Source organism: Somniosus microcephalus, chromosome 8 (assembly GCF_052327205.1).
Source record: "Somniosus microcephalus isolate GS21.2 chromosome 8, FLI_Smic_1.0, whole genome shotgun sequence".
Classification (NCBI taxonomy): Eukaryota; Metazoa; Chordata; class Chondrichthyes; order Squaliformes; family Somniosidae; genus Somniosus; species Somniosus microcephalus.
In genome coordinates, this window is record NC_140994.1 from 179975675 (window position 1) to 180001651 (window position 25977).

General features: G+C 44.4%; 1 protein-coding gene across 7 annotated transcripts in view; it reads right to left on the reverse strand.

Moving 5' to 3' along the window:
• Positions 1-25977, reverse strand: part of ttc1 (tetratricopeptide repeat domain 1) — a 91325-nt gene that overhangs the window by 49613 nt on the left and 15735 nt on the right. The window contains exon 7 of one of the 7 annotated variants that reach the window (XR_015079321.1): positions 12273-12349. The exons of the other annotated variants lie outside the window; for them this stretch is intronic. The gene's annotated coding sequence lies outside the window, so the exon portion shown is untranslated. The remainder of the gene's footprint in view (positions 1-12272; positions 12350-25977) is intronic. 7 annotated transcript variants of the gene reach the window in all.

Here is a 25977-nt window from a genome sequence, read left to right on the forward strand (position 1 = left end):
CACCTGCAGTGTGGCATCATCTCACGGGGATCTCGCCTGAAAGGAAGGTCCTGGAAGGTCGTAGTCTGAGCAACGGGCGTCGACCGAGGGCAACCACCCAAAGAATCCATCGGTGTTCGGAGAATTGCGGGAGAGACTGTGGTGCCAGCGAATCGTGCTGGTAGCAGGTAGCGCGCTGACCCTTCCGGACTGCGGCGGGCTCAAGCTCGATCGAGCGGCTCTACAAAACGGGCCGCGCAGCGTCGCCGGGAAAAGAAGAGGGTGGAGCGCACAGGGCGCGGTCAGCGCTCAAGAACAGGACAGCGGAGCGAAACTAAACGGGGGGGGGGGGGGGGGGGAAGAAGAAGAGAGGAGGAAGGAAAGCGAGACGCGCCGAAGCTGCAGGTTGCCGCCATTACCCCGTAGAACGCTAGGAGCGTGGCAGTAAGGGGAAGAAGCAAAAAGCGCGGGAGGCGCCATTTTATCCCGTTGGGGAAGAAGCAAAAGCGCAGGAGGCGCCATTTTATTCCATTGGGGAAGAAGCAAAAGCACGGGAGGCGCCATTTTAAATTGCCCAAGATGCCGAAAAGTGGCAGTATCACTGCTTTCGACAACGAGGTAGAAGACTGGACCACGTATGTGGAAAGAATTGAAGTGTACTGCAAGGCAAATGAGGTGGCTGATGGAAAGAGGGCGTCGGTATTATTAAATCTGATGGGTGCGAGTACGTACGGCCTATTGCGGAATTTAATTACCCCAGCTAAACCAATGGAGAAAAGTTTTGAGGAGGTTGTTCATATCTTACAGGAACACCTAAGCCCTACACCACTGCTGATAGCAGAAAGATTCAAGTTCCATAAAAGAAACCAGCACAAAGATGAGAGCAATGCTGACTATCTTACGGAACTACGCAAGTTATCGAAGCACTGCCAGTTCGGAGCAGGACTGGCAGACACCTTACGGGATAAGTTTGTCTGCGGGCTCCAGAATGAAGGAACCCAGAAACGACTACTTTCAAAAAAGGACCTGACGCTAGAACAGGCTTTCAGCGTGGCAGTATCCTACAAAGCAGCAGCACGGGGAGCTGTGGAAATACAACAGAAACCACAAGAATACAGCGCTAACGAAATGGCGTATGGAGCCGAAAAGTGCTATCGCTGCGGCAGAACAACCCATGAGCAGAAGGACTGCTGGTTTAAAGACAAAACATGCAGGCAATGCGGGAAAATGAGACATACAGCAAGAGTCTGCAGGTCGGGAAAGAAGACCAACACGACAGGAACTACTAAGGAACAGTACAGGAAAGTAAAGAAACTGACAGATAGTAGTTCAGAAGATCAGGAGAGTGATAAGGATTCCAGGAGCAGGCGACTAAGTTGTTTAAAGTTACACAACGTGATCGCAAAGAAAGATCACCGAACCATTTGGGTCACCCTCATGATAGCAGGGTCCCCAGTAAAGATGGAATTGGACACAGGATCAGCCGTAACTGTCATGAATCGACGAGACTATGAGCGGCTATTCTCACACATACCCTTAAAGGACACGTCCATTGTATTGAAGACATACACGGGGCAAAAGGTCTACCCCAGAGGAAAAATAAAGAGTGCCAGTTGAATATAACGGAAAGGAAACACAGAAACTATACATGTATATACTACGAGATGGAGGACCACCATTATTGGGACGTGAATGGATCCGAAAGCTACAATTGGATTGGCATTCCATTCTGGCACTAACTGTGACTGACAAAAAAGATGATGACGTCGCACCTGGACGTCTGTCACAAATTCTATCCGACGCGGAAGAGGTGTTCCAACAAGGAATTGGGACTCTAAAGGGAGTAAAGGCAACCATAAAGATTGAGGATAACGCAATCCCAAAATTTTTCAAGGCCAGACCGGTGCCATACGCGATACGCCCAGCTGAGGAAGCTGAACTGGAGAGTCTGGAGCGTTCGGGGGTGCTGTCTAAGGTGGACTGGAGCGAGTGGGCCACACCCATCGTTCCTGTAATGAAGAAAGCATTGAGCAGCATGCCTGGGGAGCCAAGGAAGGTTCGCATCTGTGGGGACTTCAAGGTGACTGTGAACCCAGTCCTGCACACAGTACATCGGATAGAAGATATTTCGCCTCACTATCTGGAGGGAAACATTTTACAAAGATTGACCTGGCTCAAGCGTATCTACAAATGGAGGTGGAAGAAGCATCTAGGAAATACCTCACGATAAACACTCACAAAGGCAGTACAATCGGCTGGTATTCGGGTAGCATCGGCCCCAGCTATGTGGCAGAGGGCAATGGAACAAGTCCTGCAAGGGATCCCGGGGACCCAGTGTTATTTGGACGACATCCTGGTTACGGGCGAAAATGACAATGAACACCTTGCCAACCTGCAACAGGTGCTCACGAGATTGCAGGAATATGGGCTACAAGCCAACTGTCCCAAATGCGAGTTCTTCAGGAGACAAATCTCATTGTGGCCACATGATTGATGAGGAAGGGTTGCATAAGTCGCCAGACAAGATTGAGGCTGTAGTCAAGGCTCCAGCACCGGAAAATGTGTCGCAACGGAGGTCGTTCCTCGGGTTGGTGAACTATTACCATAAGTTCTTGCCGAATTTATCTACAATTCTGCACCCACTGAACGCCCTGCTTCAAACTGGTGTAACATGGAAATGGAGTGATGAGTGTAAGCGTGCCTTTCAGGAATGTAAATGCCTAATCACTTCAAAAGAAGTATTGGCCTACTACAACCCAACACTACCGATTCGATTGGCATGTGATGCGTCACCTTACGGCATTGGAGCGGTGCCGTCACACAAATTCCGTGACGGTTCAGAGAGGCCAATAGCCTTTGCATCGCGCTCGCTAACCTCAGCCAAGCGTAACCACGCCCAGATTGACAGGGAGGCCCTCAGCCTGGTGTGGGGGGTGAAGAAGTTCAATCACTATCTGCACGGGCAGAAATTCACCATACTGACTGATCATCAACCCCTGGTCTCAATTTTTAACCCAAAGAAGGGCGTTCCGGTGATGACGGCGCAACGGCTGCAAAGATGGTCACTTTTTCTAGGGGCACATCAGTATGACAGAGTACAAAGGTACGAAACAACATGGAAACACTGATGGGTGGTCGCGCCTACCGTTGCCTACGGCAGAAGAAGCACCTGCAGTGGACCCTGTGGAGATATTCCATGCGACCATAGTCGAATGTTTGCCTGTTACAAACGCAAGTATTGAGAAGGAAACCCGAAATGACCCGACACACTCTCGGGTCTATGATTTGACGGTGAAGGGATGGCCAGCATATGGCGACTCACTGTTGCCAGCATTCTCGCCAAGGAGAGAACAGCTGTCAGTGTGCCGGGGAACCTTGATGTGTGGATCCCGAGTGGTAATTCCACCCAAGTTGAGAGATAGAGTACTCAATGAGCTTCACGAGGGTCATCTGGGAGGGGTAAAAATGAAGAGCCTAGCCAGGGCTTTTGTGCGGTGGCCGGGAATCAATAAAGAAATCGAGGATATGACCAAGAGATGCACAGGATGCCAGAAGGTCCAAAACGCTCCACCACAGGCCCCGCTACATCCATGGGAGTGGCCCTCATCTCCATGGCAACGGGTACACATTGATTTCGCTGGTCCATTTATGGATTCAATGTTTCTAATCGCTGTGGACGCCCATTCGAAATGGCCAGAGGTCATTAAAATGTCCTCCACCACCACGGAGAAAACTATTGCAGTCCTTGTGGTGTATGTAACCGTTCCACCTTTAAAGAGAACTATTTTAAGAGTTGCACTACTTTATCTTGGCTGCTGTATACTGTAATACCGGTGGTGACCACACCGGTATATAAGTGCTGTGTAATGATTTATTGGGCAGTTCCGCCCTGACCTTCGACTAGTAAAGACCTGTTAAAATTTACTCTTGTGGTCTGTGTAGTAATTCTCAACACACAGACTTAACAGTGGCGACGAGTACGATCTTACCCTGCGGCAGATACACATCCAAGGCAGTTTAACGGGCGTCGAGAGGAGGCATCCGCCCTCATCATTCTGCTGAGAGAAGACTCGGGTCTGCAGAGCAAAGGAAGAATTCTGACACGAAGCCTTCCATCAGCAACAGGCAGTGATCATCCCTTCTATCACGGTGGTGGGTAAGCCGATCAGCAAGTCGGCCACGTTGGCTGTGAAGTAGGGGAGGGGAAAACGGAGGATATAAGGGCGGAGAACTCGACCACGGCCGGGGAAAAGAGCCGGACAGAAGTCGGGGCCAGAGGCGCCGAGACTGGGGCAGCGTAAGGCACGGGAGCTGCGGTCAATGCAAACGCAGCCGGTGCGAAAGACCGGGCTGCAAGCGGGCTGGGAGACGCAACAGCGTCGAGAGCGAGCTCGACCGCGACTGGTGAAAAAGGCCGGGCAGCTACCGAGGCCGCGAGGCGCAGCGACCGGGTCGGCGGAAGGCGCGGGAGAAAATAAAAAAACCGCGGAGAACTCAGCCGCAGCCGGGGGAAAGGACCGGACTGCAAGAGGGGCTGGGAGGCACGATTTGAAAACCGCTGGGGAGGGCGAACGCAGCAATACGGCAATCGCCATTACAGCCAGCGGGGGAGAAAGGCAAACGCGGGAAGCCGCCATTTTCGTAGGCGGGGGAAGAAGACAAGCGCGGGAAACCGCCATTTTGAAAAAAAAAAAAGAAAAATTTCTTTGTTTCTCAAGGAGATTGCGAGGATGCCTAAGCGTGGTAACAGCAACGATTTCGATCCCGATGTTGAAGATTGGGCCACGTATGTAGAACGCAGAGATATATTGTAAGGCAAATAAAATATCAGATGAAGATAAAGCACTAACCTTACTAAACTCAATGGGTGCAAAGACATACGGGCTATTGAAGCATCTTCTATCACCAGCTAAACCGGCGGATCAGACTTTCGCTAAAATTGTTGCTGTTCTGAAAAATCATTTGAACCCCACACCGCTGATGTTAGCGGAACGATTTAAATTCTATGCGAGAACGCAACTGAAAGAGGAAAGCAACGCGGAGTTTTTAATTGAACTGCGTAAGCTAGCGAAATACTGTCAGTTTGGGGAAAGACTGACAGAGGCACCGAGAGACAAATTCGTGTGTGGATTGTCGAAAGAAGGAACACAAAAGCGGCTGCTTGAAGAGAATGATCTTACACTTGATAAGGCTGTCACTATTGCAGCATCGCACGAAGCTGCAGCGAGAGGCACTGCGGAAATGCAGCGGTACTCAGCGTAGATCAAATGGCTTTGGGTACAACGAAATGTTATCGTTGTGGAAAGACAACACACGATCAGAACCAATGCTGGTTTAAAAACCAGGAATGTAGAAAATGTGGCAAGCTTGGTCACATAGCTAAAGTATGCCGGCCAGGAAAGAAGACCAGCAACAAAAAGTCACCGCAGGAAAAGTGCAGAAAGGTACATAAGGTGGCTGAGAAGAGTTCGGATGAACAGGATTCGGATTCAGACTCCAACAGCAAGGAACTGGGTAGTCTGAGAATTCACAATGTGAGTAAGGAAGCTGACCGACAAACTATCTGGGTCACACTTCAGATAGCAGGAGTCCAAGTGAAGATGGAATTGGACACCGGATCGGCATTGACGGTCATGAATAAGCAAGATTACAAAAGGTTATTCACACATATTCCCCTACGGGATACGGAGATAGTATTGCAGACATACACGGGGCAAAAAGTATACCCCATCGGAAAGATAAAAGTCAAGGTGGTACACAAGGGCAAAGAACACCAAGGAATGGACATATATGTACTACCTGAGGGAGGTCCACCACTTCTGGGACGGGAGTGGATCAGGAAAATAAATATGGACTGGCACTCCCTAAAAGCAATAACGGTAGATTCCGGGAAAAAAAATGTCAAACCTGAACGATTGTCCAGAATATTGGATGAGGCTAAGGAGGTGTTCCAACAGGGACTGGGAACACAGAGGAATTAAGGCAAAAATCAAGATTGCAGAACATGCAAACCCAAAATTTTTCAAAGCCAGACCGGTACCTTATGCGATACGACCTGCTGTGGAAGCTGAGCTGGAAGGGCTTGAACGTTCAGGAGTACTGTCTAAGGTGGACTGGAGTGAGTGGGCCACGCCCATTGTTCCAGTCATGAAGCGTTCATCGAGTAACAAGCCAGGGGAACCGGGGAAGGTCCGCATCTGTGGAGACTTCAAGATCACAGTTAATCCGGTGCTTCACACGGTGCAATATCCGCTTCCACGGATTGAGGATATCTTTGCTTCATTGTCTGGCGGGAAACACTTCACCAAGATAGACCTGGCGCAAGCGTACTTAGATGGAAGTTGAGGAAGAGTCGCGCCAGTATCTCACTCAACACGCACAGAGGCTTGTATCGATAATAGACTGTTTTTTTGGAGTGGCTTCGGCTCCAGCAATTTGGCAGAGGGCCATGGAGCAGGTATTACAGGGAATTCCAAGTACTCAATGTTACTTGGACGATATCCTGATTACAGGAGATGACGATGAGGAACACCTTGCAAATTTGAAACTGGTGCTCACCAGGTTGAAGGAATATGGCCTTCGAGTTAATCGCCAGAAATGTGAGTTCTTTCAGAAACGGATCTCGTACTGTGGTCATGTCATTGACCAGGAGGGGCTGCACAAGTCACCTGACAAGATCGAAGCTGTTGTGAAGGCTCCCGCTCCGGAAAATGTATCCCAGTTGAGGTCGTTCCTAGGGTTGATTAACTATTACCATAAGTTTCTGCCAAATCTATCCACAGTGCTGCACCCGCTGAATGCTCTTTTGCAGAAAGTAGTACCATGGAAGTGGAGCGAGGACTGTAAGAAGGCCTTTCGCAAAAGCAAGGCATTGATCACCTCAGAGGAAGTGTTGGCTCACTTTAACCCAACGCTACCTATTCGTTTAGCTTGTGATGCTTCTCCTTATGGTATTGGAGCAGTACTCTCGCACAAGTTGCCAAATGGCTCGGAAAGGCCAGTCGCATTTGCATCCAGATCATTGACCTCCGCTGAGCGCAACTATGCTCAGATAGATAGGGAGGCTCTCAGCCTGGTGTGGGGAGTAAAGAAGTTTAATCATTACCTGCAGGGCCAGAAGTTTACACTGCTGACAGACCACCAGCCGTTGGTATCCATATTCAACCCTAAAAAGGGCGTTTCCATTATGACAGCGCAAAGGCTACAGAGGTGGTCCCTTTTCCTAGGGGCACACCAATATGACATAGAATACAAAGGATCAAAACAGCATGGGAATGCTGACGGTTTATCGCGCCTACCGTTGCCAACGGTAGAAGAGGCGCCTACAGTGGACCCAGTGGAGATGTTCCACTCAACCATAGTGGAATGTCTACCAGTAACAAATTCTACCATCGAAAAGGAAACGAGAAATGACCCGACTCTCACGAGTCTACGATTTAACAGTGAAGGGATGGCCAGCACATGGCGAACCACTGTTGCCAGCATTCTCGCAAAGAAGAGAGCAGCTGTCAGTGTGCCGAGGAACCTTGATGTGTGGATCCAGAGTGGTGATTCCACCCAAACTCCAGCATAAAGTGCTAAAGGAGCTTCACGAGGGGCATCTGGGTGGAGTAAAAATGAAGAACCTAGCCAGAGCGTTTGTGTGGTGGCCAGGTATCGATGGAGACATCGAAGAAATGACCAAGAGCTGTCTAGGATGCCAGAAGGTCCAAAACGCCCCACCACAAGCCCCTCTACATCCATGGGAGTGGCCCTCATCTCCATGGCAAAGGGTACATGTCGACTTTGCTGGTCCATTTATGGACTCAATGTTCTTAATCGCGGTGGATGCACACTCCAAGTGGCCGGAGGCAATAAAGATGTCCTCCACCACCACGGAAAAAACCATCACAGTATTAAAGGACCATATTTGCCAGGAATGGGCTGCCGGAACAGATCTGTTCTGATAATGGACCGCAATTTTTGTCCGAAGAATTCAGGAAGTTCTTAAGAAACAATGGGGTTAAGCACTACACGTCCGCCCCATACCATCCTGCCACCAATGGATTAGCTGAAAGGTTTGTCCAGACCTTCAAGAAGGCCATAAAGGCCATGGGTAATGAAGACATAAATCTACAACATAAGGTAGATAACTTCTTGTTGGCGTACAGGAATGCAACACATGCGGTTACAAACCAAACTCCCGCCATGGTGTTTTTCAATAGAAGACTAAGATGCCGGCTGGATTTGATCAAGCCAAATATCAGAAGGGACGTAGAGAACCGGCAATTTCAAGGCATGAATGAAAGGCCAACTAGAACCTTCCAGATAGGTCAACAAGTTTTGGCCCGGGACTACCGTACCGAGAAATGGCAGCCTGGAACTATTTGCACACGACTAGGACCGCTGATGTATACCGTGGACATTGGTGAAAGCATAATAAGGCGCCATGTTGACCAGATTATAGAGTCATCCGAAAAGGGACAATCTACTCCACAACTCTATACTCCTAATGATGAAGCAGAGATACCCATAATATCTATCTCCGATCCGGTGATACTGGAATCAGATGAACCAGACACTAGCATTCAAGCCGAATCGACCTTGCCAAAAGAACCTACTACACCACCGAAAACTACTACACCACCGAGGCGTTATCCGGACCGAGTCAGGAAGCCTCCAGAGAGACTGAATCTGCGAACTGTGGTACATGAAGTTGTGTATATATGTTATTATTTTATGTTAATGGGGAATATATACTGTTAAGCTAAAAAGGGAGGATTGTGGTGTATGTAACCGTTCCACCTTTAAGAGAACTATTTTAAGAGTTGCACTACTTTATCTTGGCTGCTGTATACTGTAATACCGGTGGTGACCACACCGGTATACAAGTGCTGTGTAATGATTTATTGGGCAATTCCGCCCTGACCTTCGACTAGTAAAGACCTGTTAAAATTTACTCTTGTGGTCTGTGTAGTAATTCTCAATATAACACACAGACTTAACAGTCCTAAGGACCATCTTCGCCAGGAATGGGTTGCCAGAACAGATTTGTTCCGACAATGGCCCACAGTTTGTGTCTGAGGATTTCCGGAGGTTCCTGAAGAATAATGGGGTGAAACATTACACATCTGCCCCATATCATCCAGCCACAAATGGATTGGCTGAACGGTTTGTTCAGACCTTTAAAAAAGGCCATAAAGGCAATGTATAATGACGACATACCACTGCAACACAAGGTGGATAACTTCTTGTTTGCTTACCGGAATGCGACACATGCAGTAACCAACCAAACTCCAGCCGTACTGTTTTTCAACCGGAGACTAAGATGTCGCTTGGATTTGCTCAAACCAAACATAAGAGATGTTGAGGATAAGCAGTTCCAGCACATAAATGAGAAGCCAACCAGGAGCTTCAAGATAGGGCAACCAGTCTTGGCCCGCGACTACCGAACAGAAAAATGGCAGCCAGGAACGATATGCACACAGCAGGGACCACTAATGTACACAGTGGACGTTGGCAAGAGCATTGTGAGACGCCATGCTGACCAGATTCTAGAGTCACAGGAACAAGCCAAACCTGTACCACAAGCATGTGCACCTGGTAATGAGCCCGAAGTACAGATTGCGTCTACCTCAGAAGCAGGGGTATTGGAAGCTGACGAACCAACCAATGACAATGAGCCAGAATTGACTCCACCGCCAGAACAGGATACTCGAGAAAGGCGCTATCCAGTCCGGATCAGGAAGCCTCCTCAAAGACTGAACTTATAAATGACTATTTCAGTTGATGTATATATTACTGAGAAAATTGCAATTGTAATTAGTTATTATTTAGTTGTTAAATGAATGTTATGTACTGTTTATCTAAAAGGGGAGGAATTGTTGTGTATGTACCTTTAAGGGAATAACTGGTCTTAGACTGCAGTACCGGCAGTGACCACCCCTGTATAAAAGGCCCTAGCAGGCTTCTGTAGTTTCAGTCTGACGCTGCCTCCTGTTCAGTAAAGTACCTGTAAACTGTTCTCCCGAAGTCAGTGTATTATTGAGGCGCGGACTTTACAAAAGACACCACTGAGGTTGAAAAGGAGAGATGGGATAAGGTCATGTCAGGAAGTTCTGCACATGAAGATTGCTCATTGTGGGTGGATTTCCCAATAGGCTGGGGGGAAAATGCCTAGGATGAGTCAAAAAAGATTTAGTTACTGTAATGAAGGAGGGGGCTATATGCTCGTCCTGAATGAATGTGCTAACCTGGGCCAAATAGCCTTGCTCATCTGTACCTATCTTGTGAAGCAGTAGTGGTTAGGTGACATAGAGGGGCTTTTAAAAGCCTGCAGAAGGTAGGGAAAGAGGTAAGGAGTTCCAAAGAAAAAGGGAATAGGTGTAATCGCTGCTACTTTAAGTGGAGTTTCTATTGAAAACCATTGCATACTGTGATGTGGCCAAGCCCTACTTGAATATTTTTATACTATTTACAAAATGCTTGAAACATTTTTTTTGTGTATACACTTATAAAATTACAGCACTGCATCTATAAATTTTATTCTGATGTAAGGCTGCAAGTGCAAATGACGAATATGATCAACACATTTTGCATCACCTATCCCCAGGATAGCCTGCAGTCTAAGTGCTCTTATGCACTGTACATAATAAAACATGCATGCCGCTCCTGTGGGAACAGTAGTTCTGAAACATTTCTCTTGTAACATTACTTCTGGTTATCTGCTCCTATCAACAACCAATGTATGAATGTTGCATCAATCACTCTCCTTCATAAAGACAGACCACATAACACCCCATAAGTCCACTTTGGTTTGAAACTAGGTTAGTTCCTCAATCTGACATTTACAATTGATATCAAAGAAATCCCATTTGCCCAAAAAAGCTACATAGCAATTATAAATCTGTGGTAATTCTTTCATGGTTCTAATTTGCATTAATCATGTGACTGGCCAAGAAAAAGCTACCCTATAAAATTGTTCATCCATAATTGCATGAGACATAACTGGCATTGGTGCATTTCCTGAACAAAAATTTCGGAAAAATACAGAAAATCAAGACGTGCACGGCTTTACGCAAATATTTTTGCAGATTCAGTCATAATCTTTCCCATAAGCGGACCTTGCATAGTTTACAATCTGACCTGCCCAATTTCTAGGTGAATGAGGAGACCAACAGATCATAACCGAGAACCCTTACTCTGTACACCAACGATCGAAAAGTATCAAGTACTACAGTGTGATTCTCCTTTTTACAACAAGCATACTGTATATACACCATCAGACTGAGAGAAGAGTTAGAAGTAGCCAGCATGGATTTCAAAAGGCACTATCTTGCTTGACAAACTTCATATGATTATTTAAGGAGGTAATAGATATGGTAGATGGGGGAAATGCAGTGGATTTGGACTTTAGGAAAGCCTTTGATATGGGAGATTACATGGGAAGATTAAGGGGTATGGAATTAGGGGAGGATAGTGAACTGGATTAAAAGTTGGTTAGAAGGAAGAAAACAGAATAAGAGTTAAGGACAGTTTTTCCAAAGTGGTTGGAAATGGGTGCTGGTGTTCCACTTCTGTTCAATGGGTATAGCAATGATTTGGATACAGGCAGAGAGAGAGTGGCGTTAAAATTTGCAGATGATACCGAAGTAGGAGGCATAGTTAATTCTTTAGAAGATCAAAGAAGTTGCAAAAAAGATATTGATAAGATGACAGAATGGGCTAAAAAATAGCAGGTAGAATCCAATGTCATTAAGTGTGCGGTAATGCATTTTGGTTAAAAAAATAACTTGTATTTATATAGTGCCTTTAACGTAGTAAAACATCCCAAAGCGCTTCACAGGAGTATTAGAAGACAAAAAATTTGACACCGAATAACAGCAGTAATTATATGCTGAATGGAAGTAGGCTCAGTGCTGTGGAAGAGCAGAGGGATTTAGAGGTACAGGTTCACAGGACATTAAAAGCAGCACCTCAGATTGATAAAGCTGTAAAAAAAAGCAACAGAATTCTAGGTTTTGTCTCAAGAGGGATACGATATAAAAACCAAGAGGTAATGATGAGCCTGTATACAAGCTTAATAAGCCGCTTTGCAGCTTCCTTTGGTCTTCTAAAGAATTAACTAGGCCTCCTTTGGTATCATCAGCAAATTTTGACGTGACTCCCTCTTGGCCTGTATCCAAATCATTGATATACAGTGAACAGAAGTAGCCCCAGAACTGACCCGTGTGCAGTATCGAGGCTTCATTAAAAAAAAGTACAATGAAAATTCATTAGGCTGAGAGTGAGTATCATTAGAACTATTTACTCACGGTAAGGGTAAATGTCAACATGGACTGATTGGGCTGAATGGCCAGCTTCCGTATTGTACTTCTCTGTATTACCATCGCTGATTTATTGATTAAAAAAAGGTAAATTAACAGGATATAGTATGAAAGTGAATCATGCCCTTCACTACCCTTCTTGATAAATAAAATAATGGCTACCACTCACTTACTCTTTGAACACTGACTTTATAACAGAAGCAACTTTTTCTTAAAACACTTGAGCACAGCACAGCCTCAAACTGATGTAGTTTTGTCTACCCGTCTGCATAATCTTAAACACACAACTTTGTGTAGTTGAAACGGAGTCTCTGGGTAAACAATCCCAATCCCTTGGAAATTATACTGAAACAAAACACAAATAACTATCTCTCATAATTACATTATTACGCGGACGCCTCTGAACTGAAAGAAAACTCCGTACTCGCCTTGCATCTCCAGAGCTTCGGACTCTTGCGGTCCTGGGCCTGCTGGCGTACGCCTGTGTAAAGGCCCACGGAACCCACAGGGATGCAAGTGGTTCGCAAGAGTCCCTGGGATCACAGTGGTTCGCAAGAGTCCCTGGGATCACAGTGGTTCGCAAGAGTCCCTGGGATCACGTGGGTCAGGCCAACCAATGACAAAGGGGGATTCCTATGATGCTGATGGGGAATCCATTCACGTACAGAATCCCCATAAGCATGAATAGGAATCACCTAAAATACAATTCCACAAAACTGAAATTAAAATAAATGATCACAGGTTCTAAGTTAATTAAAATACCCTTTAATTAAACATTTAAAATAAAAAAATAATTTTGAATAAATTTAAACATTTTTAAACGGGACAAACTTTACCTAAACTCATTTTAAATGCAAGTGAATGTTTAAATAATTTTAAAAAAATTATTTTAACCATTACCTGCTTTTACCAGGCATAAGGGTTTTGTGGGTATTCGCTGAGCAGTAGTTAGGCAAATAGCCCAACTCTGCGCCAGCAAAAGTGAATTTACAGCGGATGTGGACGATCTGTCGAGGAGAAACTTGACAGATCGCAAGTTCCGGGTTTTCGCGCATGTGCATCGCATGCGGAAGCTTAGAACTTGCGGGGCCATTCACAGCACCTACAACGGCGTACGCCATTAAAGGACCTGTAAGTTCCGGGCCGCTATTAAATTTGTCAAACATAATTTCCCTTTCATAAATCCGTGTTGACTCTGCCCAATCATATTATGATTTTCTAAGTGCCCTGTTACCACGTCCCTAATAATAGATTCTAGCATTTTTCCTACAACGGATGTCAGGCTAACTGGTCTATATTCCCTCTATATTCTCTCCCTCCTTTCTTGAATAGCGGGGTTACATTTACAACCTTCCAATCCATGGGAGCCGTTCTATAATCTAGGGATTCTGGAAGATCAAAACCAATGCATCCACTATCTCTGCAGCTACCTCTTTAAAAACTCTAGGATGTAGGCCATCAGATCCAGAGGACTTGTCAATTTTTAGTCCCATGAATTTCTCCAGTACAATTTCTTTACTACAGGAAACTTTGGTTTATCCGGAGGTTGTATGTCCAGAAACCTCGATCTACCGGCAGAAATCAGGAGCCGTTTTGTTAGTTTTTTTTTTTCCCCCCAACAGTCGGGCTCTGGAAAGTCTCTCTAAAGCTGTTGCTAAGCGACAGAGACGCTTCCAAGGTACGGGCCGACTGTTAACAAACACTGTTGCTAAGCAACAGTGTTTGTTGTCAGATACGGAGATGAAAACCTCCGTATGCTTCAACATTAACTTTGTATGTCCGGCAGTTTTGATAGATCGGCAACAGCTCGGTCCGGTCGGTGCCGGATATAACAAAGTTTCCTGTAATACTAATTTCTTTAAGTTCCTCATTCTTGCTAGACCCTTGGTTAACCCGCTATTTCCGGAATGTTATTGGTGTCTTCTATCATGAAGACGATACAAAGTATTCATTTAATGTCTCTGCCATTTCCTTATTCCACAATCCGAAACTAGGGTCCTAAATCTAAACAAAGGAAACTACGAAGGTATGAGGGGTGAGTTGGCTATGATAGATTGGGGAGCTTCATTAAAAGTGGATAGGCAATGGCTAACATTTAAGGAACGAATGCATGAATTGCAACAGTTACACATTCCTTTCTGGCGCAAAAACACAAAAGGAAAAGCGGCCCAACCATAGATAACAAAAAGAAATTAAGGATATTAGATCCAAAGAGTCATATAAAGTTGCCATAAAAAGCAGCAAGCCTGAGGATTGGGAGCAGTTTAGAGTTCAGCAAAAAAGGACCAAGAGATTGATTAAGAGGGGAAAAAATTAGAGTACAAGTGTAAACGTGCAAGGAACATTAAAGCGGACTGTAAAAGCTTCTACAAGTATGTACAGTAAAATGAATGAGTAGTGAAGACCTTACACAGTCAGAAATGGGAGAATTTATAATGAGGAACAAGGAAATGGCAGAGCAATTAAACAAATACTTTGGTTCTGTCTTCATGGAACAGGACACAAATAACTTCCCAGAAATGCTAGGGAACCAAGGGTCTAGTGAGAAAGAGGAATTAAAGGAAATTAGTATTAGTAAAAAAAAAAAGTGCTGGATAAATTAATGGGACTGAAAGCTGATAAATCCCCAGGGCCTGATAATCTGCATCCCAGAGTACTAAAAGAGGTAGCCATGGAAATAGTGGATGCATTGGTTGTCATCTTCCAAAATTCTATAGATTATGGAACAGTTCCTGCAGATTGGAGGGTGGCAAATGTAACCCCACTATTTAAAAAAAGGAGAAAACAGGGAACTACAGACCAGTTAGCCTAACATCAGTAGTAGGGAAAATGCTAGAGTCTATTATAAAGGATGTGATAACAGGACACTTAGAAAATATCAACAGGATTAGACAAAGTCAACATGGGTTTACAAAAGGGAAATCATGTTTGACAAACCTACTGGAGTTTTTTGAGGATGTAACTGGTAGAATAGATAAGGGAGAACCAGTGGATGTGGTGTATTTGGATTTTCAGAAGGCCTTTGATAAAGTCCCACATAAGAGGATAGTGTGCAAAATTAAAGCACATGGGATTGAGGGTAATATACTGGCATGGATTGAAAATTGGTTAACAGACAGGAAACAGAGTAGGAATAAATGGGTCTTTTTCGGGGTGGCAGGCGGTGACTAGCGGGGTACCGCAGGGATCAGTGCTTGGGCACCAGCTATTCACAATATATATCAATGATTTGGATGAGGGAACCAAATGTAATATTTCCAAGTTTGCTGATGACATGAAACTCGGTGGGGTTGTGAGGAGGATGCAAAGAGGCTTCAAGGCGATTTAGACAAGTTGAGTGAGTGGGCAAATACATGGCAGATGCAGTATAACGTGGATAAATGTGAAGTTATCCACTTCGGTAGGAAAAACAGAAAAAAAGCATAGTATTATTTAAATGGTGATAGATTGGGAAATGTTGATGTACAAAGGGACCTGGGTGTTCTTGTACAGCAGTCACTGAAGCAAACATGCAGGTGCAACAAGCAGTTAGGAAGGCAAATGGTATGTTGGCCTTCATTACAAGAGGATTTGGAGTACAGGAGCAAGGATGTCTTACTACAGTTACACAGGGCCTTGGCGAGACTACACCTGGAGTGCTATGTGCAGTTTTGGTCTCCTTACCCAAGAAAGGATATACTTGCCATAGAGGGAGCGCAGCAAAGGTTCACCAGACTGATTCCTGGGATGGCAGGACTGTCGTATGAGGAGAGATTGGGTCGACTAGGCCTGTATTCACTAGAGCTTAGAAGAATGAGAGGGGATCTCTCCCCATGGCCCTTGAAGCCTCTCATGACGTTAACTTATGACGCTGAAGACACAAATTTTTAGCCCTTAATGTTTTAAGCTCAGACAAGAATGGCGGAGCAGGCTCGAAGGGCCTACTCCGGCTCCTATTTTTCTATGTCTATGTTTCTATTATAATTTCTCCTATCTCAGCCGCTAAGGGACTCGCGTTTACTTTAACTAATCTTTTCCTTTTACATATCTATAGAAGCTTTTACAATCTGTTTATGACTTTTACTAGTTTACTCACATTTTCTGATTTGATTTGAGTGGCTCACAAAGCCACATTTGCAGCTGAAGATTATTTGTCAATGAACAATTATTTAAAGTAGAAAATGTTCTCTGGTTTATAAAGCTCTTGACTAAAATGTTATTCTGTCCATTAAGTTACAAACAGAATGTGTAAAATTTATATTGTGTGATCCTTCACCGAACTCAGTCTGGCTTCTTAGTGATCAAGTACACCAGAGTATTAATCAACAAATAATAGGAACTTGCAATGATGGTAATACAATAATCATGGGGAACTTTAATTTTCATATAGACTGGGCAAATCAAATTGGCAAAGGTAGCCTGGAGGATGAGTTCATGGAAGGCATTTGAGACAGCTTCCAAAAACAATACGTCATGGAGCCAACCAGGGAACAGACCATTTTAGATCTTGTATTGTGTAATGAGACAGGATTAATTAGTCTCAGAGTAAAGGATCCTGCGGGGAAGAGTGATCATAATATGATAAAATTTCACTTGAGTTTGACAGTGAAATACTTCAGTTGGAAATGAGAGTCTTAAACTTAAATAAAGCCAATTACATAGGTATGAGGGGCGAGTTAGCCAAGATAGATTGGGAAATTAGATTAAAAGGTATGACGGTAGATAAGCAGTGGCAAACATTTAAAGAAATATTCTAAAATTTTCAATGAATATACATTACGTTGAGAAATAAAAACCCCACTGGAAAAGTGATCCATCCACGGCTAACTAAAGAAGTTAAGGATAGTATTAGATTAAAAGAGGCTTATAATGTTGCGAGGAATAGTAGGCTTGAGAATTAGGAGACCTTTAGAAACCAGCAAATGATGACCAAAGAAATTGGTAAAAAAAGGAGAAAAATAGGAGTAAACTAGCAAGAAATATAAAAACAGACTAAGAGCTTTTACAAGTATGTAAAAAGGAAGAGAGTAGCAAAAGCAAGCATCAGTCTCTTGGAGGCTGAGACAGGTGAAATTATAATGGGGAATAAGGAAATGGCAGAGACTTTAAACAAATATTATGTATCGGTCTTCACAGTAGAGGGCACAAAAAGCATACCAAAAATAGCAGGAACCAAGGGCTAATAAGAGTGAGGAACTTAAAGTAATTAATATCAGTAGAGAAAAAGTACTTGAGAAACTAACGGGACTAAAAGCCGACAAATCCCCAGGACCTCATGGCCTACATCCTAAGGTTAAAAAAAGGTAGCTGCAGAGCTAGTGGATGCATTGGTTGTGATCTTCCAAAATTACCTTGATTCTAGAACGGTCCCAACAGATTGGAAGGTAGCAAATGTAAAGGGAACTACAGGCCTGTTATACCGACATCAGTCGTCAGGAAAATGCTGGAATCCATTATTAAGGAAGTGGTAACAGGGCACTTAGAAAATCATAATCTGATTAGACAGAGTCAACATGGTTTTATGAAAGGGAAATCGTGTTTAACAAATTTATTGGAATTTTTTTTTTATAAAGGTAATAACTAGCAGGGTAAAGGGGAACCAGTGGATGTAGTATATTTCATTTCCAAAAGGCATTCGATAAGGTGCCACATAAAAGGTTGCTATGCAAGATAAGTGCTCATGTGGTTGGGGATAATATAGTAGCATGGGTAGAGGATTGGTTAATGGACAGAAAACAGAGTAGAGATAAACGGGTCATTTTACAGTTGGCAGGCTGTAACTAGGGGTGCCGCAAGGATCAGTGCTTGGGCCTCAGCTATTTACAATCTATATTAAAAGACTTAGATGAAGGGACCAAATGCAATGTATCTAGGTTTGCTGACAATACAAAGCTAGGTGGGAAGGTAAGCTGCGAGGAGGACACAGAGCCTGCAAAGGGATATAGACATGTTAAGTGAGTGTGCAATAAGGTGGCAGATGGAGTATAATGTGAGGAATTGAGAGGTTATTTACTTTGGTAGGAACAGAAATTTTTTTAAAATGGTGAGAAACTAATAAATGTTGGTGATCAGAGAGATTTAGGTGTCCTCATACAGGAAACACAAATGTAAGAAGTCACACAACACCAGGTTATAGTCCAACAGCTTTATTTGAAATCACAAGCTTTCGGAGCGCTGCTCCTTCTTCAGGTGAAGTGGAGAAATGCATAAAGACACAGCTTATATAGTCAGAGAATCATGTCAGATGTTTACAGGTAACCTTTCCAACTGCCATTTATCACACCTCAGCAGAGAGATAATCACAGCAGTCAAAGGTGTGAATGGTGTCCAAACAGGTCAGTCAGGGAAACATTACATCAAAGAACAATGAGGTGGGGTCACAAGGGGTCAAATATTGCAGATGCTGGGGTCTGTATGAAAAACAAGACAAAAAACATTTTTTTTGGCTGGAAATCACAGCAGGTCCGGCCGCATCTGTGTAGAGAGAACAAGCCAATGTCTTGTTCACGCTACACAGATGCGGCCGGACCTGCTGTGATTTCCAGCCCAAAAAAATGTTTTTTGTCTTTTTTTGTTTTTCCATACAGACCCCAGCATCTGCAATGTTTGACCCCTTGTGACCCCACCTCATTGTTCTTTGATGTAATGTTTCCCTGACTGACCTGTTTGGACACCATTCACACCTTTGACTGCTGTGATTATCTCTCTGCCGAGGTGTGATAAATGGCAGTTGGAAAGGTTACCTGTAAACATCTGACATGATTCTCTGACTATATAAGCTGTGTCTTTATGCATTTCTCCACTTCACCTGAAGAAGGAGCAGCGCTCCGAAAGCTTGTGATTTCAAATAAAGCTGTTGGACTATAACCTGGTGTTGTGTGACTTCTTACATTTGTCCACCCCAGTCCAACTCCGGCATCTCCACACCAAGGAAACACAAAGTTAGCATGCAGGTACAGCAAGCAATTAGGAAGGCAAATAGCATGTTGGCCTTTATTGCAAGGGGGTTGGAGTACAAGAGTAAGAAAGTCTTACTACAATTGTACAGGGCTTGTGAGACCACACCTGGAGTACTGTGCAGTTTATCCTTATCTGAGAAAGGACATACATGCCTTAGAGGCGGTGCAACAAAGGTTGACTAGATTGATCCCTGGGATGAAAGGGTGTCCTATGAGGTGAGATTGAGTAGACTGGGCCTAGAATCTTTGGAGTTTAGAAGAATGAGAGGTGATCTCATTGAAACATACAAGATTCTGAGGGGGATTGACAGGGTATATGCTGAGGCGTTGTTTCCCTTGGCTGGAGAGTCTAGAACGATGGGGATAAGGGGTCGGCCATTTAAGACTGAGATGAGGAGGAATTTCTTCACTCATAGGGTTGTGAATCTTTGGAATTCCCTGCCTCAGAGCTGTGGATGCTGAGTCGAGTATATTCAAGGCTGAGATAGATAATTTTTGGGAATCAAGGGATATGGGGGATGAGGTCAAAGATCAGCCATAATCTTATTGAAAGGTGGTTAGGCTCGAAGGGCCATATGACCTACTCCTAATTCTTACGATCTGAGAAACAGTGCCCTGCTGCTGTGTGCCATTAAAGGGTTCTCAAAATGACCATATATTTTTCATGCTGCAACAGTTGTTAAATTCACTTACTACTAAGATTAGTAGACATTTAGCTCAGTGGAGTACAATATGGGCCGGATATTCCAATCCCTACGGGTGTGTACACGCTGTGTACCCACCCATAGGGACATTGGAAATGCCGGTTTCAGGCATGCACTGAAAACTGGCATTTCCGATCGGTCAAGAAAGCTCTCAACAGATCCTCCGGCTACCCGGGAGAAGGGCCTCTGCGGGCGGATAGTTCCGCTTTTTGGAGACCCTCTGCCCACAGAAAACCCTTACAATTCTTGCGCCTGGTAAAAGCAGGCGTACGGCCTGCTTTTACCAGGATAAGAGTTGAAAAAAGTTTTTAAAAATAATTTTTTCCACTGATTTATCATTTAAAAAAAACTTTAAAAAAAGGTAAGCCCTGTTAAAAACTAATTTTTTTTTCAAAAATTTAAATTTTTGTTTAAAATAGTTAGTTAATTTATGTAATTTCAAGTCATTTTAAAAATGTGATTTAAAAAATTTTTTATTTGAAGTTTTACTATGTCTTGGGGGTGATCTCCATTCATATATTTGACAGGTCTTCCTGTCAAATGTATGAAGGGAGATTCCCTTCTCTGATTGGCTCCCCATGGCCCACGTGATCCAGGGACGCTGCGAACTACCTGCACCTCTGGGATACATGGGCCCAGCAGCGGAATTGTGCGCCTCCCGGGAGCCCTCAGGTAAGGGCGCAGATTTTTCCAGATCGCAGCCCTCTGCCCGCGGGAGGCCTGCGACAGGAATATCTGGGCATATATATTTTGCCAGACATTTAACCAGCATGCAAGAGATAATTTGTGCATTAATGGCAAACTAGTTCTACTGGTGTAACAAAGATTTTTTCCCCTCTCCCCACATGGTCAGTCTTTTGGTTCATTTCAATGGTGCCATATAGGGTGGGATAAGCACTTGAAGCACAGAAAGGCCGTTATAAAATGGCAAGTCCCAAGTACACTTGCCTGTGATAGTTGATATAGGCAGCATGTAACATGGCCACATAGACCAAAAGGCGGCAGATTAGATTCCTTGGTCTGTACCGAGTTAGCAAATCTCAGCCAAAATGTGGAACTTGCTACCATAGGGAGTGGTTGAAGCGAATAGTATAGATGCATTTTAGGGGAGGCTGGATAGCATATGAGGGAGAAGGGAATAGAGGGTTATGCTGATAGTTAGATGGGGAAAGGCAGGAGGCTCGAGTGAAGCATAAACACTGGCATGAACTGGTTGGGCCGAATGGCCTGTTTCTGTGCTATATATGCTATGTAAAATGCCACTAGCAGCACCACAATTAGTGCCAGCAGCCCAAGCTGCAAAAAAAGCCAGGGTTTATATTCCTAATTGTTATCAAGCAGCTCTCACCGCCGCTAAGTTTCTATTGTGGATGTTAATTGAGGACACAACTGGACTCGGCTATGAGTTTCTACTCCCACCACATGTTAAGTAGCATGTCAATGTACAATGTCTAAAATGACACATCAAGAATGGCCACTAGGTGATTTACTGGAGGGCTGCTGGTGTCCCTGGATTGTAAGCCAGCAGCCCCGTTCAGGAACTTAGGTGCTGGGGGTGGAGGGCGGAAGCAGCATCTGTGGAATTACCTTTCTATGGTTAATAACCTTATCCACAGTAGAATTGCTCTACAGCAGATCTTATTTTAATTATTTGCAAGGAGGTGGGGTGGGAAGGAAAAGACAAGTCAGGAGTGGGATAGGAAGAGACTTGAAGCAAAGGGCTGTGTTTGGCTTCATATGGTGCAGAAATGCCCAAAACAGTGATGACATTTTATAAATGACTTCTAGTTTAAATTTCTCAAACTGAAATAATCTATTCTATTTTTACATACATGGCATTTTGGAGAACAGCAGCTTAAGGAACAACCAAGCTACACTTGCTGCATAACTCACAAGTGAATATCAAACACAATGCAATTTGTACATCACAATCCCCCAAAGTGTTTATATAATACAAGGTGATCTCCTGTGGCATTGCATACGAGGAGCCAAGAGCAAATGCACTCAATCTTCTGATGAAGTGGACTAGAGAGCAGGGAATAATTGGACCAGAGTATGCAGAGGTAATTCAGTCCCTATTTTAAAATCATACATTCGTGATACTGTAATTTGCTATTATTTACAATTAAATAGCAAAATTTGCAGTTATTTCAGAAGCAGATAGAATTAGTTGGCTCAGGCTCAGGGGTTGGGAGGCACAAGGTGCTACACCGCCACCACTGGTGGTAGGGTGTAATTACAGCACTAATTCTACTAATTACAGCACTAAAACTAGGGGAAGAGAGAAATTGTATAACACTAGCGGCACACTATGTTACAGCTTGCCATAAACAGAGGGACAACCACTAAATATAAGAGTATATATAAATTATATGAAAGTATATTTATACACTCAGGGATATATCCGTTTATACACTGTATGGATAGATCTGTATTTTTGTGAACAAACATGAATGTTTTTCGATGCTTTGGCAACATAAGATGTAACTTGTCATGCCAATAAAGCGATTTGAATTGAATTGAAAGTCACAGGAAAGTAGAATGGGGAAAGCCGATACAAAAGTGTGATAAAGTGACAAGAAATAAGGTTTTGCAGATAGAAAGTGCACGCAGCCAAGATTTTCAATATATTAAAAGTCAATCTCCTTTGCTGTTGAAGAGTAAGGAGAATATAGGCCTGAATTTTAATGGGGAAGACAGGTTGGGGGCTAAGGGGGCGCCGAAGCGGTCAGGAAACCCGGGAGGAGCGGAGTGTCTCAAGATCATCTCAGGGCGGCCGGAGGAGCGGTGGGGGGGGGGGGTCTGAAGGGATGGGGGTCCGAAGCAGCAGCACGGGGGTGGGGGGTTGGGTGAGGATCAGAGGCCAGGAGCAGCACGGTGAGGGCCAGAAGAGCCAGGGGGAGGCCTGGGGGCAGGATCAGAGGCCTCGTTGGAGGCGGGGGGTCTCTAATCATGGGGGGTGGGTTAGGCAGGGACCCTGGATCGAGGAGCTAAATGTAAAGGCACTTACCTCCTGGATCCAGCAGTCCTCGCCTTGCATTAGCTGGTGGGTTTTACGAGGCCTGCAAAACCCAACCAACTAAAGTTAAATACAAAATGCAGGTTAATGCAGAGGCTTCCATCCTCGTTATAATATTTAAATAGGCATCCTGCCTCCTGGCGGCAGATTGGCTGCTTGCAAAGTGGATGGGTTGGAGGTGGGTTCTAGTCGGGATTCAGATTTTTAATACAAACTACCCACACCCACCCATTTTTAATGTTAAAATTGCCCCCATTGTCTCTCACCAGTGTGTTGTATTTGTGTTGTTATTTCTCTCTGTTCCCATCTGCTTCTTTTTCTCCTTCCCCAACTTTATTCACCTCTGTCCTCTTCTGCTTCTCTGTCTTTTTCCTCTTTCCTTTCAGGGAGAGGTGGGTGGTGTGGTGGAAAAGAAGCCATCAATGGCTGTAGGCTACATTCAGGGTAGGAGTGTGAGGAAATATGACCTTTAGTGGCTCCTTTCCCATCCTCTCCTCCAATCACTGTGCTTTACTCCCACCTTGCTCCAGGCACATACCCTACGATTCAATTGCTCATTATCCTCTCCTCACTCCCATCACTATTCCTGCCTCTTCCCCCTTGAGCTACTTACATAGAAACATAGAAGATAGGGCCGAATGGCCTACTCCTTCGAGCCTGCTCCGCCATTCAACGAGATCATGGCTGATCATCCAAACCCTAGCACCCGGTCCCTACACCGACAGCCATCCCACCCAAGCCCTATCCCCGTAACCCCGCGTATTTAATCCCCCCCAACACTAAGGGCCAATTTTTATCATGGCCAATCAACCTAACCCGCACATCTTTGGACTGTGGGAAGAAACCGGAGAAAACCCACGCAAACACGGGGAGAATGTGCAAACTCCACACAGACAGTCACCCGAGCCCCCGTACTTGCTGAACTCCTGTACACTCTCACCCAATCACCTCAACCACCATCCCCCCCACCCCACTGCCACCCAACTCATTATTAGCCTTCAGTCTACTCTGTACAGAGGCCCCTTCACCATGTTTTCCATTTCACCCACCTCTTGCAATCCTCCCTTTTATTCATTTACCTCAAGAGGCTTTATACAGGTAGACTATCCTTTATCCGAAAACCTCGGGACCAGCAGTGTTTCGGTTTTCGGAAAATTTTGGATTTCGGAAGGTGGGTCGGCGGGGGGGTCCGCAGTCGTGGCTTGTCCGTCGCTGCTAGCCTGGAATGCAATGAAGTTCCGCATTTCCACCAACAGGTCTGCTCAGCGTAAGTCGGCGGGGGTGTCGGCGGGGGGTCGGGCGCCACTCTGGTCATGTCGTGCGCACGACTTACGCTGACCGAAAAAACCTTTGGTTTTTTTTTTTTTTTAAAAAGAGGTTTTCGGATAAAGGGTAGTCTACCTGTAGTTGCTTTCACAAAATTCAAAGTTTAATAAAAAATCAAATTAGAACAAGGAAGGACACTATGCCTTTTTCACTATCGGCATGTTTTTCCTGTGTAAGCAATTAGAACATTTACCTTTTCTAACTGTCAATAAAACAGCTGAGACAATTAATTGGTTTCGAAATTCAACTTTTGGAAAATTTAAGATTATATGAGGAAAGACACTCAGCTTAACATGCTTTCTGAATACAGAAGTTAGAACAGGTGTGTAATTAGTAGTCATTTCTCAGACACTTAAAAAACCCAAATAAAGTTTCCTAAATAAAGCCTTTGAAATTTGTTCTCTAGCTTTTCTTTAAATCATTTTGACAAACTGCTAAAGAAAAATCCAAAACAATGCCTGGGACTGATGCATCCTGGGAAATCGAGGAGCTCTGCACATGTCCAGATTGCATAATCTAAATTCAGCTCCTAACTTCAAGGCAAAAATATTGAGTTCAAGCACAGGCTTTTGGAAGAGGCTGAGGCTTTCAAATAAAACTTTAATGAAGGGATTGCAAGACAATGAGTAAATTTGAATCAAGTTGTTGTGAAATATGCATTTTTTTTAAACTTTTTTAAACCCTTATTTTGGACATTTGAAATTTCAATGAGGACAAAATTGGTGGTTAGAAATATTTTTCACAAATTTGAGCAATTTGTGGGGAAAGCACAGTGCCACTCAGTGGCCAAAGCCTGTAACTACAACTGTCAGAGTACAGGAAACTCTTATCCGGGACCGACGTGGTGCCGGTTTATCAAAAAGTCCGGATTACAGAGAGGTATAGTAAAAGGTAAGAGAGCCGCGTACACTGCCACAGATCCAGGCGTCCCTGTTGCATAGCAACAGGTGCAGGAACCCCAACCACAGATCCAGGCGTCCCTGTTGCACAGCAACAGGTGCAGGAACCCCAACCACAGATCCAGGCGTCCCTGTTGCACAGCAACAGGTGCAGGAACCCCGGGTACACGGCCACAGATCCAGGAACGGCCACTAATATGAAGTAAAACTTGCCTGAACCTACTCCTGCATTTTGCCAGTTAACAGAGATTTCCGGTTATTTAGGTGCCGGTAAAGCGAGAGTTTCCTGTACTGCAGTGTCATTCGAAACTTCTATTAAGAAGCTTCACAGCCAAAGGACTGGAAAGGACTTTTCAATGGAAATGTGGTAGACATACTAATTATATTAGAGGTTGGATCTCGTTTCTGGAAGTGATGTTTTGTTGTCCTGATCTTTGACTCCTTTATTGCAATTATAACACTTACATAAGAAATAGGGGCAGGAGTAGGCCACTTGGCCCTTTGAGCCTGCTCCGCCATTCAATAAGATCATGGCTGATGATTTACCTCATCTCCACTTTCCCGAACTATCCCTGGATTCCCTTAATATTCAAAAGTATATTCAAGACAGAGATCGATAGATTTAACGACTGAGCCTCCACAGCCCTCTGGGATAGAGAATTCCAAAAATTCACCACCCTCTGAGTGAAGACATTTCTCATCTCGGTCCTAAATGGCCGACCCCTTATTCAGAGACTGTGACCCCTGGTTCGAGACTCCCCAGCCTGGAGAAACATCCTCCCTGCATCTATCCTGTCAAGCCCAGTA